The sequence below is a fragment of the Lathamus discolor genome, chromosome 6, assembly GCF_037157495.1.
Source record: "Lathamus discolor isolate bLatDis1 chromosome 6, bLatDis1.hap1, whole genome shotgun sequence".
NCBI lineage: Eukaryota > Metazoa > Chordata > Aves > Psittaciformes > Psittacidae > Lathamus > Lathamus discolor.
Genome location: NC_088889.1, coordinates 6890989 through 6905374, shown reverse-complemented (window position 1 = coordinate 6905374; position 14386 = coordinate 6890989). Strand labels below are relative to the sequence as shown.

The window sequence follows — 14386 nt, the reverse complement described above, 5'->3', positions numbered from 1 at the left end:
CCACTTACATTATGCAAGAGCAAATCTTAAGCACTCAAAAGAGATCTGGAAGACCAGCAGACACTTTGGCACTGTAGATAGAAAAAAGTTGTTGAGGAGGAAAAGTGGCTTTGTCACAACAATAGTAAGAGGAAATAATGGCAGCAGTGTGACACAGAACAGGAGACAAGGCAGGAAATGAGAGTACAAGAAGCAAGGACATGCATTTCTATCCCGTGAAAGTACAGAGTACTACTAAAAGCAGACAGGATGGAACAGTTAAGGCAGCAGCAAGGTTTGAGGTTTCCCCTGCCCCCTCCCTACTTCCTTTTTTGTTTATTGCCTGAATTCAGAACATGAGACACAGAAACTATGGATGACAAATCATATTTGCACTTCAACACTTAAATCTACAGTAGATGAGAATAAGAATACTAAAGCTTGCAAGTTATCATGCCCTGAAAGCAGAGGTACAATGTGCTTACACGCAGTCTTTCCCCTCCTTCTCTCCCCAAAATACTGTCTCTCAGCTTACAAAAATTATGGGGTTTACGACTGGCCCAAAGCTTACCTTCAGCTATTTGAGTTCCTTGTTAAGAAGGAACCCTGCAAGCAATTATATGGAACAGAATACTGTGTAAATACAAACACAAGACCTAGAATTGTGGTTTCAAATAGGTCTGTATTTTGCTGTCTTTTCCTATAGGAAAACACAGATCTGTACTTAGTCTGAAAGATGCACTCAAAACAAGCATTTTGTCACCTCAACAGTATTTGCCTGAGAGGTTTTTAAAGAATCAACTACACATTTTAGGTTAGTTTTCTGCCATTGAAACAGAGCCAGAAGTTATTCTGCTAAGGAGCTGGAAATCCACTGGGTCCTGGAAAGCTCTGAACAGTCTGCTTGTCTGCAGGCCAAACATGCCACAAAGCACTACCATGGGCAAAACAACTACATTTACACAGAGAATTGCTGTGTGGTTGCATATTGGACCCAGGGGAGACTACAGAATAGCTATACAATTCCAGAACAATACCACATATGAAGATAGTTGCATTACTGCAGAACTACAGTGAATCAAAAATGCCTTTAAGGTTTATTGTATGCAAAACATCTCATGCATATATAAACTGTAAGAACTGGACAGAGTCATTTTTTTTTACTTAAGAAATGTAACATGCCATCTTAACTTGAAGGAACGTCATATTATGAAATGATTTTAAAGCCTCTCCTTACTGCAATGCCTTAGAATAGCAGTCAGACATGTTCATAAATCTTTCTAAAGTATAATAGTCTTTTTTTTCCTTCCCCTATTAAGTTTTAGGGGAACTTGTGGACTAAACAAAGCACCAAGTCTCAAGTGTTATTGTTCCTTGCAGCCATCAGAACAGCCATGCAAGCCATTTTAAGGAGTCCTTTAACCTCAAATTGTCTCTAATAGTAATAGACACAAATAAGAATCAGTTTATATAATACTACAGTAAAAATTCACTATTTTTCTTTCCTTTTATTTTATCCAGATGAAAACTTTTTGTTGCATGTTACCTGCAGAGAGTTCAAATGCAGCCAAGACAGCTCCAGGAGAGCACACTTTGCAGTTAAAAATAGCAGTCACTGCAGTAATAATTTCCACATAGTGCATCAACATAGAACATGATTTCCCCTAACTCTTGGCACAAGGCTGCAAAGGTATAACTCCAGTACTGACCATGATATAGAACGGGTTGTAGTATCTCTGGTAAGGGAAACAATTCCATCTACCACATACATTGTGGGTAGAAAAGACTAGCACAGGAAACAAGCTAGCTTTTAAGCTACACATGCAGGACCATAATCAAAATGTCAGACAGTATGTCTCAGAAATATATCTAAGCTTTTCTAGCCCCTAGAGACAAAAGAAAACCAGTCTGAAAAATGTACTTCAGTTTCCCCCATCAGCTAAGAAAATACAGCTATGCCTACTAAAAATTTCCTCTTCAATAAAGTCTAAACAACCATTAGATTAGAAACTATAGTAGATTTCAACTTCAGGAAGAGCTAAGCCCAGAAAGAATGAAGAACACTACTCTGATCCGGAACAGTCCCTCCAAATAAACAAATAAATCTACAACCAAACAGATTCACGTTTACTCTCCTACAATAAAAATGGCTTTAGAAGTATTGAGAAAGAAGGAAATTGAGTGTTCTGCCATAAGTCTAAGACAAATCTACAAGTGTTTCAATGCCCATTTTCATTTCCATGCAATCCCTGTTCATGTCAGAAAGGGCTCAGACCTACAGAAATTGTATTTGAACATGGACATCTTCCAGGTATAACCAGGTAATTGCTATTCTTCATCACACAACATTCCTGCAGATCTGACTCAACAGTGTTTTCATTAGACCTTACCTTCAGGAAAACAACAGGATCACCTTAAAGGAGGGGCAAGGCAGTAAGAACAATATGAAAACTAGAGTGCTCTCTATTCACAGGGCATTTAAGCAGTATAAAGGCATTTTTGCCCTCCAGCAGAGTATAAGCATGGCGAATGTGGATATGACAAGAGGTACATACACACAGAAGTAGGAGCTCCTCAGTCTTGAACCTCACAATTCTCATAAGGCACTACAAATACCTGACAGAAGAGTGTTTTGGCAAAGCGTGGCATACAAATTTCCAAATCCAAGAAGCAATCCTGAGCCTCAGAGTAAACAAAAAACTTGTCTGCTTAAAGACAGCAGCTTTCAGAAAAGTGGGGAATGAAACCAAGTGCTCTTTCAAAGGCTGATTGATTTCTTATCTTGAAGCAAAGCTGACTCCTCAATTTTATTCTCTATACCAGACCAGAAGTGGAATGCCATCAGTTTTATTCTGAAATATTTCTGTGGAATTAATTTATGGAATTAATCATTGCAAGAGGCATTTCACACTGGGATGCATACATATTTATACACCATTATCAGATGTTCAAGGAAACACTCAATCCTCTTTCATTTGGACACCTTTCTATGCTCACATTAAAGCAGATGAATTTAACTTCATGTTGCTCTTAAGATGAGAAAACACAGCTCTTGCACCTAATGGAAGTGTTTTTGTGACTTATTTTCAGCAACCACAAGAACTTTATTATTTTGCTATGTAAATAACCTGATTATTTTGTTAAGTAATCCAAACCTATTGGTTTGGACCTGTGTTTTGTAATTGGCAGGATCCCATCAGTTTGAAAACTAGGTCTAATCAGATTAGTCTGTCTCAAAAGATAAAAACTCTTCAGACAAAAATACAAACATAATGACCAGTATTCTCTTTCCTATCTTCTGTGTGGTCCTACTGGAGCAGCAAAGGAGCAGGAAGGGCAAAGTACCTATCATCAGTCATTCAAGACAGAAGTTGAGTGTTTTGCAACACCCTCAATGCATCAAGACCAACGCCCTCAAACCAGTACTTCCAAACACAGAGATCAACCACCAGTTCCCTAAAAATCCACTGAAAAGGAAGGTGTTCCTGGATTTCTTAATCTAACTTTAGCTCTTTCTACTCTAATGAGTAACATATGGAGAGACAGGATATCCTGCACTTTAAAGACAAATTTGATTTACTTTCTGACATAGACATGACTATATTCTTTCCAATGTATTTATGAAAAATGCAGAAAATGTTTCACCACAGAAGAAAACAAGTGTTTCCACACGACAGCATCAAACTCTACTCTCCCTGGTTGTGTACAGATTAAAGCACACCTTAAATATTTCTGCCATAGCAGAGGTGATTCATCAGACAAGCAACAATCACCCCATTTCGACCATGGCAGTGTTACTTAACACAGCAGTTACAGGTCATTTGTCCTCAGAAGTGAACACAAACACTTCAGGTGCACAACTACAAACAGTCTGATCTATTCTTTTGGTACTCCTATGACCACACACCAACTCGTTCCAACTTGCTAAACCACAGAAATAACAACTTAATCACAAAAGAGCTTTTTATTGGGTTGTCAAGCTGATTTTGTCTACCATGCAAACTACTGCAAGAAGCAGCATAAGCAAAGAAAACAGGACTACTCACAGTTGAAAACCAAGCAAGGGGGACTTGTCTCATCTGTCTTATAAAACCACACCCTTCCTGGACTTAAGGCATTAACAAAATTACACCATAAGACCCCCACATTTAGCTCCAAGGATACTCACACCAAACTACATTTGTAATCAAATCTGTCCCAGACTAAAAGAGGCATTACACTAACACACACTTCTAGTGTTTCATGTACTACAGAGTACTTCACAGTTGCTCTGGTCAAGAAATTGCTAAGACAACACACATTTCTACTTTGTAGTTAGTAACCTTTCTAGAACGATTATATTAGATATGGAGCTACAGCAGCCTATTGTCTTGGTACTTGCAGTCTTAAGTTGTTAACACTCACAATCTCTTTCAGCAGTACAAAGGCAGGAAAGTGTGAAGAGTTTCAGGTTCAGGGAGCACTGCTCACTGCAGTGGAAAATGACTGCTTTCCTCACCGAAAGTAAAAACACCTTCTTGAAACCTTTGAAATGAAGCTCCAGTAGGTAGCTGAGGGATACAAACTGTTCGTACCTGCAGCTATGCACTTTCCTCTAGCCGTTCCAGTCTTCAGTCTAAAACAGAGAAGGAAAAAACAGACACTGAATACTCTGCAGTTGAAATTAGATAGTAACAATCATCGCAACATGAACTCCACCTTGTAAAATGCTGAAGACTGTGAAAGTAAAGCATATTTCTAATAAGAGAAGTAATCAAGAGGTAGTAAAAACCCTCATTAGACTGAAAAATGAAGTTGCACATTTCAAAAATATAAAGAATACATGAAAGGGCTCAAAGGAAAGAACTGCAAACATGACATGGCTGAAAACAAAAGCCTAGCTTCCTATTAACATTCAGTGGACTTATCCTACCTGTCTGGCTTTTTGGCTGTCATGACAGAAGCAGAGTTACCAACAGCAGTCCCCACAACCCTAAACTCCTGTATTACATTCTTCTGACAGCAGCAGCACAAACAGATGACAACCTGCAGACAGGTACTCTTATGCAAGATGAAAACTTATGAGAAAGCTCTGAATTAGGGAACACAAAGGACTAACACCACAAGGAAAAAGGTGTTATTTCTACATCTTAAGCAAATCATCAACCACAAGCATCACAGATTTTCTGTACAAACACCTCGTAAGTAGGTGATGCTACTCTGTGCTTCAGACTTCTCTTTGAAGATTCAAAGAGCCCCACAACACAAGCTAGCAGATATTTAAATACAAACTTTGGATTTTTAGTTATCTTTCAAAGAATTTCTTCTCTGCTTTCTGCTAGGTTAGTTTGCAAAACTAGACTCACGGTCGTCTAGCAGCATTTTACAGAAAATCCACGTCTGTTCACTTATCTATAGCTACCAAACCAAAAACTGCATCTGTCTGCAAGAAGCATTATATAAGGCTGAGTTCCCACAATTTCACAGCTTTGCACGCCCCTTAATAACCTCTGTCCTATCTTCTTTGAGAAGGGTGGATAAGTGATCCATATCCTCATCTAACTTTTATTGCAATATACTTGGATATTTATCACATGTACTAATGCACCCTTTTCCACAAGGGGATCTCTTAGAGAATTTTTCATTGCTATTTTGTAATAATTTTCAATTGTTCTAATTTCTTTCTGATTAGTTCAGTTAAGTTCAGGTTAGATACTAGGAAGTTCTTTACTGTGAGGGTGCTGAGGCATTGGAACAGGTTGCTCAGAGAAGTGGTAAATGCCCTATCTGTGGCAGTGTTCAAAGGCCAGGCTGGACAGAGCCTTGGGCAACCTAGTCTAGGGTGAGGCATAACTGCCCAAGGCAGCGTGATTGGAACTAGATGATCTTAAGATCCTTTCCAACCCTAACTACTCTATTATATGATTCTATGCTTTAATAAAGTGTTATACCCTCTAAAGGAACATGGAATCGTAATCACAACAGTTTTTTTTTTTTTTGTAATACTTAATAAGAACAAGAAAAAAATTCAATTCATGAATCCTGAGAAAAATAACTCCATTATCCGAAATATGAATTTTCAAAGTTATGGGTTCCTCTTCTCTAGAATATTAGTGCAAACTGACTACTGGCCAGGGAACACTTTACAAGCTTATTTTTCCCTTTTTACAATAGCACTCTGGATTAAGAAGCTCCAAGTAGTGATTGAAGCAAACATGTAACCTGAGGACACCTCCTTCCACCTCACCCACATTCCTTTGCCTTTTTGAAGTTTAATTAACGAATATTTGTTTATGGCCAAAAAATGGTCTCAGATTCTTGCTAACAGACCTGGCTTCAAAACATCATGTAACACACAACTGTTATTTTCTTCCTTTTAAACCCCATCTTTGCCAGGTATTTTAGCCCAGTGGAAGTTGTCATAAATGCCAAGCTGTATTTCTTTGATAATCAGCTTTCAGAAAAAGCTGATCTTGTAATGCTTAGGAATATACTGGTAAACAACTTCTTAACATTGAAAAGAATATGCCCTTTGCACATGTAACTATGGAACACCCCAGAGAATTAATTCAAAAACATCAAAGGAACCAAAAGTACAGCTCACATAGCCAGAGGAACACATAACTCTTGGATACCTTTGGCAAAAAATATACACCTCACTGAATCAAAGGCAAAATCCAGGACAATAAAAACTTTAAAATGCAAGCAGCAAATCTGACAACCACCCGTAGAAAGCCTGGGAGAATGCTCTTAAATCATTAATGTTTCTCAAAACAAAACCGGTTTAGCATGGTTCATTTAATTGCATGCAGAACGTAAATACACCAAATACTGTATCTAAGTTGATACATCAGGCAAACCTGTCCCAAAGGCCAAAAGCCTGAAATCTGTATCTCTTCTGAGAAGAAACCAGGATTTGGATACCTCAGATCAAGGTATATATAACTGGCATGCTGCTAGCAATGCATGTAGCATACAATCACAGAACAGTTTGGGTTGGAAAGGACCTTAAGATTATCTAGTTCCAACCCCCTGCCAAAGGCATGGATGCCTCACACTAGACCATGTCACCCAAGGCTTTGTCCAACCTGGCCTTGAACACAGGGATGGAGCATTTACCACTTCTTTGGGCAACAAGTGCCAATGCCTCACCACCCTCACAGAGAAGAACTTCTTCCTTATATCTAACCTGAACTCCCCCTGTTTAAGTTTAAACCCATCACCCCTTGTCCTTTCGCTACAGTCCACGACGAAGAGTCCCTCTCCAGCACCCTTATAAGCCCCCTTCAGATACTGGAAGGCTGCTACGAGGTCTCCACACAGCTTCTCTTCTTGCAGGTTGAACAGCCTGAACTTTCTCAGCCTGTCTTCATACGAGAGGTCCTCCAGTCCTCCAATGTGAGTTTCTTCAAACAGCAGATTCACCCCACTCCAACATTAGATGTTGACACTGAACTGTTTTCATAGGTGCATGAGCGTAGGTTCTTAGTGGGGAGAGCAAAACAATTTACAAGTGTGAACTGGGACATCACAGCTTCTGCAAAGAAGATCCTTCCTGAAGTTGCCCGTGACTAAAATGTTGCATCTGAGTACAGATGTCACTTCTAACTTCTTCTGTACAGAACTGGGAGGAACTATGACACCACCCAACAATTTTATGTAGAAAAACAAAGGTTTAACATGTAGATTTAACACTTAGACCTGCCAGACCTAGGAGGGATAAAATACACTCTCACTGATGAGCAAACAGTTGTAACTTCTGGTATGCAATATAATATAAATAGAAGCGCAGCTGGTAACGAAGGCAAGTGCCTCTAGCCACTAAGTACTCAATGATGGATATAAGCCCTATAAATCCAGTCTCACCAGCACCCAGGACCATCTGTAAGAGAACACTGGATCATTTAATGGATTCTGATCGATGAAATTACTGTCGCAGTCAGCACTTGTCTAGATCAGTTAGTTCTGATTTCTCATTACACGTTCCAGGAATTCATGTTTGTGGGATGTCAAGATTACCACTGACAATTAAGGAGGCTAACAGATAAAACAGACCACATAGCTCTCAACCTCAGATATATCCTGGCATCAACAGTCTCTCACATAGATCAACATTCAGTCTGGACTCACTGAGGATTTACATAGTTTAATTTAAAGTACCACTATGGCCAATAATAAAAAGTTGGAAATATAAAAGTAACTATTTCTGTGGAAGAATCAGTAAAAGGGAGGTAACAGTGCATCAGAGAGTGAAGGAGCAAGTGCACTAGGAAAGTCAGATTTCAACTAGAGAAGCCTGTACAAATCAGATAAGTTTCAATTACTGTAGGGGCTCAGGCCACAACCCACAAAAACTATGTCAATTTCTGGTAAATGCTACTTATGAGACAGCAAGACAAAAAGAAACTCCTTTAGTGCCAAAACTGTACCAAGGAAGCAGCCATACTTCCTTATCTAAGAAACATGCTGCTTCTACTGCAATCTTTGCATCACTCAAACTTCTCTCAGCACCAGAAGCTACTCACTCAGTGCAAGGCAACAGCTCCCAGTCACTGCAACTGCTCACTTCACTTGCACAGAGCTTTCAAATAGTGTTTTCCACAGTGCTGCCAGCACAAGCACTGATGTGCAGACAATCTGTACAGTTAATAAGTAGATTGGCTGAATTATGACAGCCTTTTCAACTATCAGAATGTAAGTTTGTTCAACTTAAGACATAGTAAGAATAGAATTAATAGAAGAGATGCACATTTTGGGACCACTGAAGATTAAAGACAATAACAAGAGAGGAAAACATTGTAAACACCATGCTACAACTTACTGTAACCAGGATATCATAAAATACTTCAGATTTGGGATGCAGACCATATCTGCAATGTCTCTTCCATGCCCAGTCAGTTATTATAGCTTAAAAATTCCCAAGATCCATCATTAGTCTTATAACCCACAATGAAAGTGTCAAGAGACACACACTATGAGAATGCAAAACAATCCTATAGTCTACTATCAAAAACATGAGACTGGAACTTAGAAGCCATCAATTCTCTTACTAAATATGGGACTGAATAGCATTAGACAAGTCACCTGATGCTCCTAAGAATTTTTGGTTTTACAGTTTCATCATTCGTTTGTTTTCTTTATGAAAAGGTGCTTTGAGAACTAGTGACCAAATGTATTCGATGAGAGCCAGAGTATAATCACATTGTTACAGCTGCATCTCAGCTGAAAACCTAACCAAAAAAACTTAATTAAAAGTTTCCACAAAGCATTTGGCTGTTAATGACAAATTATGGCATCAAGGGACTCTCAAATATAGAAGGTAGATACCAACATAACATTTCATGTTTTGCTTTATGGACACTGTAAATGCCACAGGAAGACCTATCAAATGTAGCACAGAGGTTTCTGTCTTCTTTTTGGGTAAGAGATTGAGGTGTAGAGAACAAAAACAATACCCTCAGCTTAACCACTAAGCTTACTTCTAGAAGCAACAACACTAACAACCTCATTCATCCCAGCCACAAGATTCAAACACTAACACTTTCACTTACCCATCATTAAAGGCAAGGTAAAAAAAGTCAATAGGAAGATCATCCCTGCGCAGACAGTTTACACAGTATTAAAGTAAGTCTTTTTTAATGATATCAAGGTACTTCTCTCTTTTCACTGTACAAAAGAGAGTAAAATCAAATCCAAAAGGAGAAAGATGTATTGCAGGTCTCCTCACAAAAATACTCAAGTGCAACTGCTATTCTGTACTATTACACCTAAAATACCAGAAGTGGATACAGCGCATATGATAATTTCCACCATCTGATGCCAGTGTCAGAGGGAACATCATTTTGAGGCGTCCCAATTTTGGAAGATCAGAATTAAACCGGACACAAAATCCTGAGTAGGTTTGAAATCCTGTGTTTTCAAAATGTTTAAGTGTAAACATTTGTAGTTTATTTCAGAAGCACAACTAAGAAAGACTGACCTACCTTAAGCTTGTATGTGCCTCTTGCTTGCCTTATATTAGGCAAATACTTGCCATGAACTCTATCATGCAGAGTCTGCCATTGCCACACCAAAGAGTAAAAAAATATGCTCAATTACTTTTATTTGAGGTGGTTTTTTTGTAGTAGGCACACACACAAATCCTTTGCAGAAGTAAATGGATACAAGCCTCAAATTACACTCATTTACTTCTGCAAAGAACTGGAGTCAATGTCCTGTTTTAAGGAATGAATATTGATTCAAATCACTTCCAACAGCAAATAACTTTCATTAATGCTTCAAGAGATTTAATATTGGGTGTGTAGAGCTGAAGCTTTAAAAAAATATTCTGTGCTATTTTTTTCTTCAAACACTGGCATTGCTGTGGGAATGTTCACTTAGGAATGTCCTGACTTTTGTTCAAAAACCCAAATGAAAGAAAATCTAACCATTTCACTGCAAAGCAGTTCTTCCTAAGCTTCTGCTCCAGCTCTCTGAAGGTTTCTCATTTGTTACCAAATGCCATCATTTAATACATACTTTAGTTTATTTTGCAGTATTTACCCCTAATATCTTTGTGTAGAATCAGAATAATACAAACCACTGTAAATAATATAGAAAACCCAGAAAATATAATCTGCACTACTTTACAAGCTAATACCTACTGAAAACACACCAATGCCTAAACACAGTGAGCACCTTGAAGCACCATTTCTGCCTGAATACCATTCACAAATGTAATGCCACCCTTATCATGAACTTTTCTCTGTCTGAAGAAGCTTAACTATTTCCTAGTTAGAAACATCTAAAGATGACTATTAGAATGTCTTTCCTATTGCTATCAGCAGCCTTTTACTCCACAAACTACCCTCATGACCCATTCTGAGACACTGAGACACCCCCTTCAGGCTGCTTGCCTGTAGTGATTAATGCTCACTGACTTGTGCCAACTCAGCTTTGCTTACTCCTCTCTCTTCCCAAAGCCTCAGAAACCCTCACTGCTGTACAAGGCTGGATCAGTCACCCGATCTTAGACTTTAGCTGGATGGAGGGAGAAGGGGGTGGGAAGGATCAGGAGTGTCAGTACACTTTGCCAAGAACTAGAGGCTCAGTACTTGCTTATAGTTTTATGCACGTATTTTCAGACGTTCTTCACTTACACACTTCTCCATCAATTCTTTCCATTCACTGTTCCTGGAAGGCACAGTATGACATCAGCTGGTTTCCACTGCCAGCAGGAGAAGACTCCAGAAACTTTATGACAAAAACAAGTGCTATAAATACAGTTTTGGCTGCATGAGGGCTCAAAATAGACAAAATCCTCTAGTATATCTTGCTGGAGTCCCAAGGTTTCTATACCTCTTATCTAGATTCTGGAGATACCTTACACTTCCTGAATCAAAACCTCACATTAACTGTCTAGGTAGCATACTATCTTTTTCTCTGCCTCACATCAGAAAAGTTCACCAATTTCTTTCTAAACAAACAGCAGGCTTCTCTGTACAGCAGCATCAAACACAGCATGTATCAAATACCACATTCATAAAGAAATGTTATGACAACGTTCAGTACCTCCCTAAGAAGCAAATGATACGTGCCACAACAAGTAACACATGCAAACAATTCTTACTTAATTTTTTGGGGCTGTATTACTAGAGGGGACTGGCTATAAGGTCTCCATAAAGATTAGACAGAAATGAGGTAGAAATACAAAGGAATAGATCAAGACATTTCTAGTATAGACCCAGTTTAAGCCAATGCTCTTGCCTAAGGAACAGAACACAACTCTGATCACCAGCTATCCATCCCCACCTCTGTATAACAAGCCTGAGAGACGAAATGATCCAGGTTGGATCTAGCCTACCAACAACAGGAAAATAATAGTTTTAACCCAGACATGCTCCCTAATTCAATTCACTGCACAACCACACAAATGCTCTTGGCAGTGTAAAGGAAAGGGGAAACACATGAAAGATGGAACAAGTCTCTTTCAGAGCCATACTGGCATATGCTCATTCAAATTATTCATGAAACGACATTATGAGATTTAGGTGCTGAATTTCACATCATTAATTCTTTGCTTAATCCTTTTTAAAGGCCTCAAGTTATAAATAAGGCTTCCACTACTTCTGTTTGGAAAACACTATACTTGTGAGAAACATACGCATCTATCGCCTTTACAGTTATAAGTCTACCTAACTTCAAATGACACTGGACTCAATTCCAAATACCCATCATCTTGCCACACCTAACCTAAGTTAATTTTCAACTGCATGATTATGACATTAAAAAAAAGGAACGCTTCTCGTAAAGAATAAAGCAGTAAGGTAAGAATAAAACAAAAAATTATCCCTTCCTGTGGGATTTCAGCACCTTCAAAGGATGTCAGACAAAAATTAATTTCTCACTTGCCTCCAACATTGACGAAACCTTTCCTGCAAACAGGGTAACAACACAGTCAATCTTTACAAAATGAAAGATTTAAAACCCCTAGTGCCATTCTACAGCCTGGCTTTATCTGTCATCTACTCCATGCACTTTGTGAAAATATTTCCTTAGTGTTCTACCCGTTTATCATGACATCTTTCACAGAATGAACAAACTATTTTCTAAACATGCAATAGTTTACATACAAGAGGCCTTTGAAATTGCCTATTCATATTCCTGCCACAAGACTACAAACAACAGTTAAGACTTAACAGTTAAGTATGCTACCAGAAAACACTTTAGAGGAACTGATGACCCCAATCACTGGCACCAAACGGTACAAAGATTTGCTTTTAATTGGTACTATAAACTCAGAAACAGTTTAGATTATGTTTTTGTCACTTTGCTCTGGCTAGTATCAAGTGAGAGGATGTCAACTGGAGAGTCAGGAAGTGGAATAGTGGGAAGAAAGGCAGGTAGAGGCTTTAAGAGGATGTGAGAATCAGGAAACGTATCAGGGCACTGAAGACAAAAATCTTAAGACCTCAGAAAACTGTGTATTCACAATGAATTCCATAGGTTTTCCAGATGAAGAAGGACAGCTACCACAGCATGTCCCCATTAAACCAAGAATGATCAGAAAACAGCCATACAACAAAGTTGCTTGAGTTCAAGCAGTTCAAGAATGAGATGACCCTCTGTCACGCATCCATCACAGTTCCCTGCCTGCAGACACAGTGCAATACAGATACTGCCAGCAGCTGAAATGCCCCAATTTGCCTTCAAAACCTGCTTCTTCCAAATTCACAGCTTTCTTGGGAGGAAAGACACTGAAGACGCTGCAGCGGTATGAAAGAAACACTGACTTTATGAAACGTGGTCCTCAAGAATGATTTTAGCAAGATGCTGCCTTCTGTTTCACAAGTGAAATCATGTTTTCCTCATTCAAATTTCAGAAGCAAAAAGTGAGATGCCTATTTGCTTTGATATTCAAAAGGGAGCAGAATTTTAAGTGGACAGCATCATCTGAAAGACAGAAAAAGTACCCTAAAACCTATTTCCCTTTTCCTCACTCTCATCAAATGTATTGCCAATGCTAATGGTGGATACAGTTACTGCCACTATTTAGAGCACTTTTCTACTACTCAAAGAACATCAGATCAACAGTTACCTACAGTGCCAGCAGCTAACAAGACTTCCTGCACTGTTTGTCCAGCTGATCTACTACTTAAGAAAAGCAATTGTGAGTAGTCATCCCAAATGTGTGCAGAGCTTTAACACAAAGTTTATGCAAATGACCAGCCAGGGAAGTCTCAGTTACAGTTTCCAGCTTTCCCTAACATGGCATTTCCTACAACCTCATCCCTCAACACTAGCTCCTTATTCCAAACAAGGCTGGCCAGGGTCTAGCTCCTTATTAATTCCCCTTGCCCATAACAAGCAAAGACAGCACTCAGTTCTTCCAGGACAAGATCTAGCTTTCATTAATCTTCATGGCAGACAGTAACAACAGACCTTTTATGGAAAGCTACTGGCTAATCACTCCCCAAAGCAGGCAGGGGCATTAAAATCCTCATCCCAGCAGATAGCAGCTCTTCTGCAGGTTCAAACTGCATCTGAAGCCAATGCCACCCACTCCATAAGTTTCTCTGTGAGACAACTGCCTTCCCTCCTCCACTCCCAGGCTCTAAACTCCCAGCTTGGATGAACTGCATTTCACAAAAATAAAGAAAACATCCACAAATAGATCACCTTTCACTTGGAATGCCAGTCCTCCCCAGAGATGCAGACAGACAGACGTAACAACAGAAACTGCAAGCCCCGGCTCTCAATTATGCCCAGCCAATACAGCATGCACACAAGGCTGGCCACACTGCCTGGTTAGCTAGCGTGCTGTGCTGTGCTGTACAAATATAGAAAGCAGAAAGCGGAACAACCGTTTCAGCAGAAGAGATTCTGCTCAGCTCTTAGAAGGAGGAGCAGGGAGCTGAACTGCTTTACCCATACATGGTATCTGGAGGAG

General features: G+C 39.2%; 1 protein-coding gene across 5 annotated transcripts in view; it reads right to left on the bottom strand.

The window, feature by feature from the left end:
- Positions 1-14386, bottom strand: part of CELF1 (CUGBP Elav-like family member 1) — a 66223-nt gene that overhangs the window by 43311 nt on the left and 8526 nt on the right. For 4 of the 5 annotated variants that reach the window (XM_065682903.1, XM_065682904.1, XM_065682902.1 and 1 more), the window contains exon 2: positions 4554-4594. The exons of the other annotated variant lie outside the window; for it this stretch is intronic. The gene's annotated coding sequence lies outside the window, so the exon portion shown is untranslated. The remainder of the gene's footprint in view (positions 1-4553; positions 4595-14386) is intronic. 5 annotated transcript variants of the gene reach the window in all.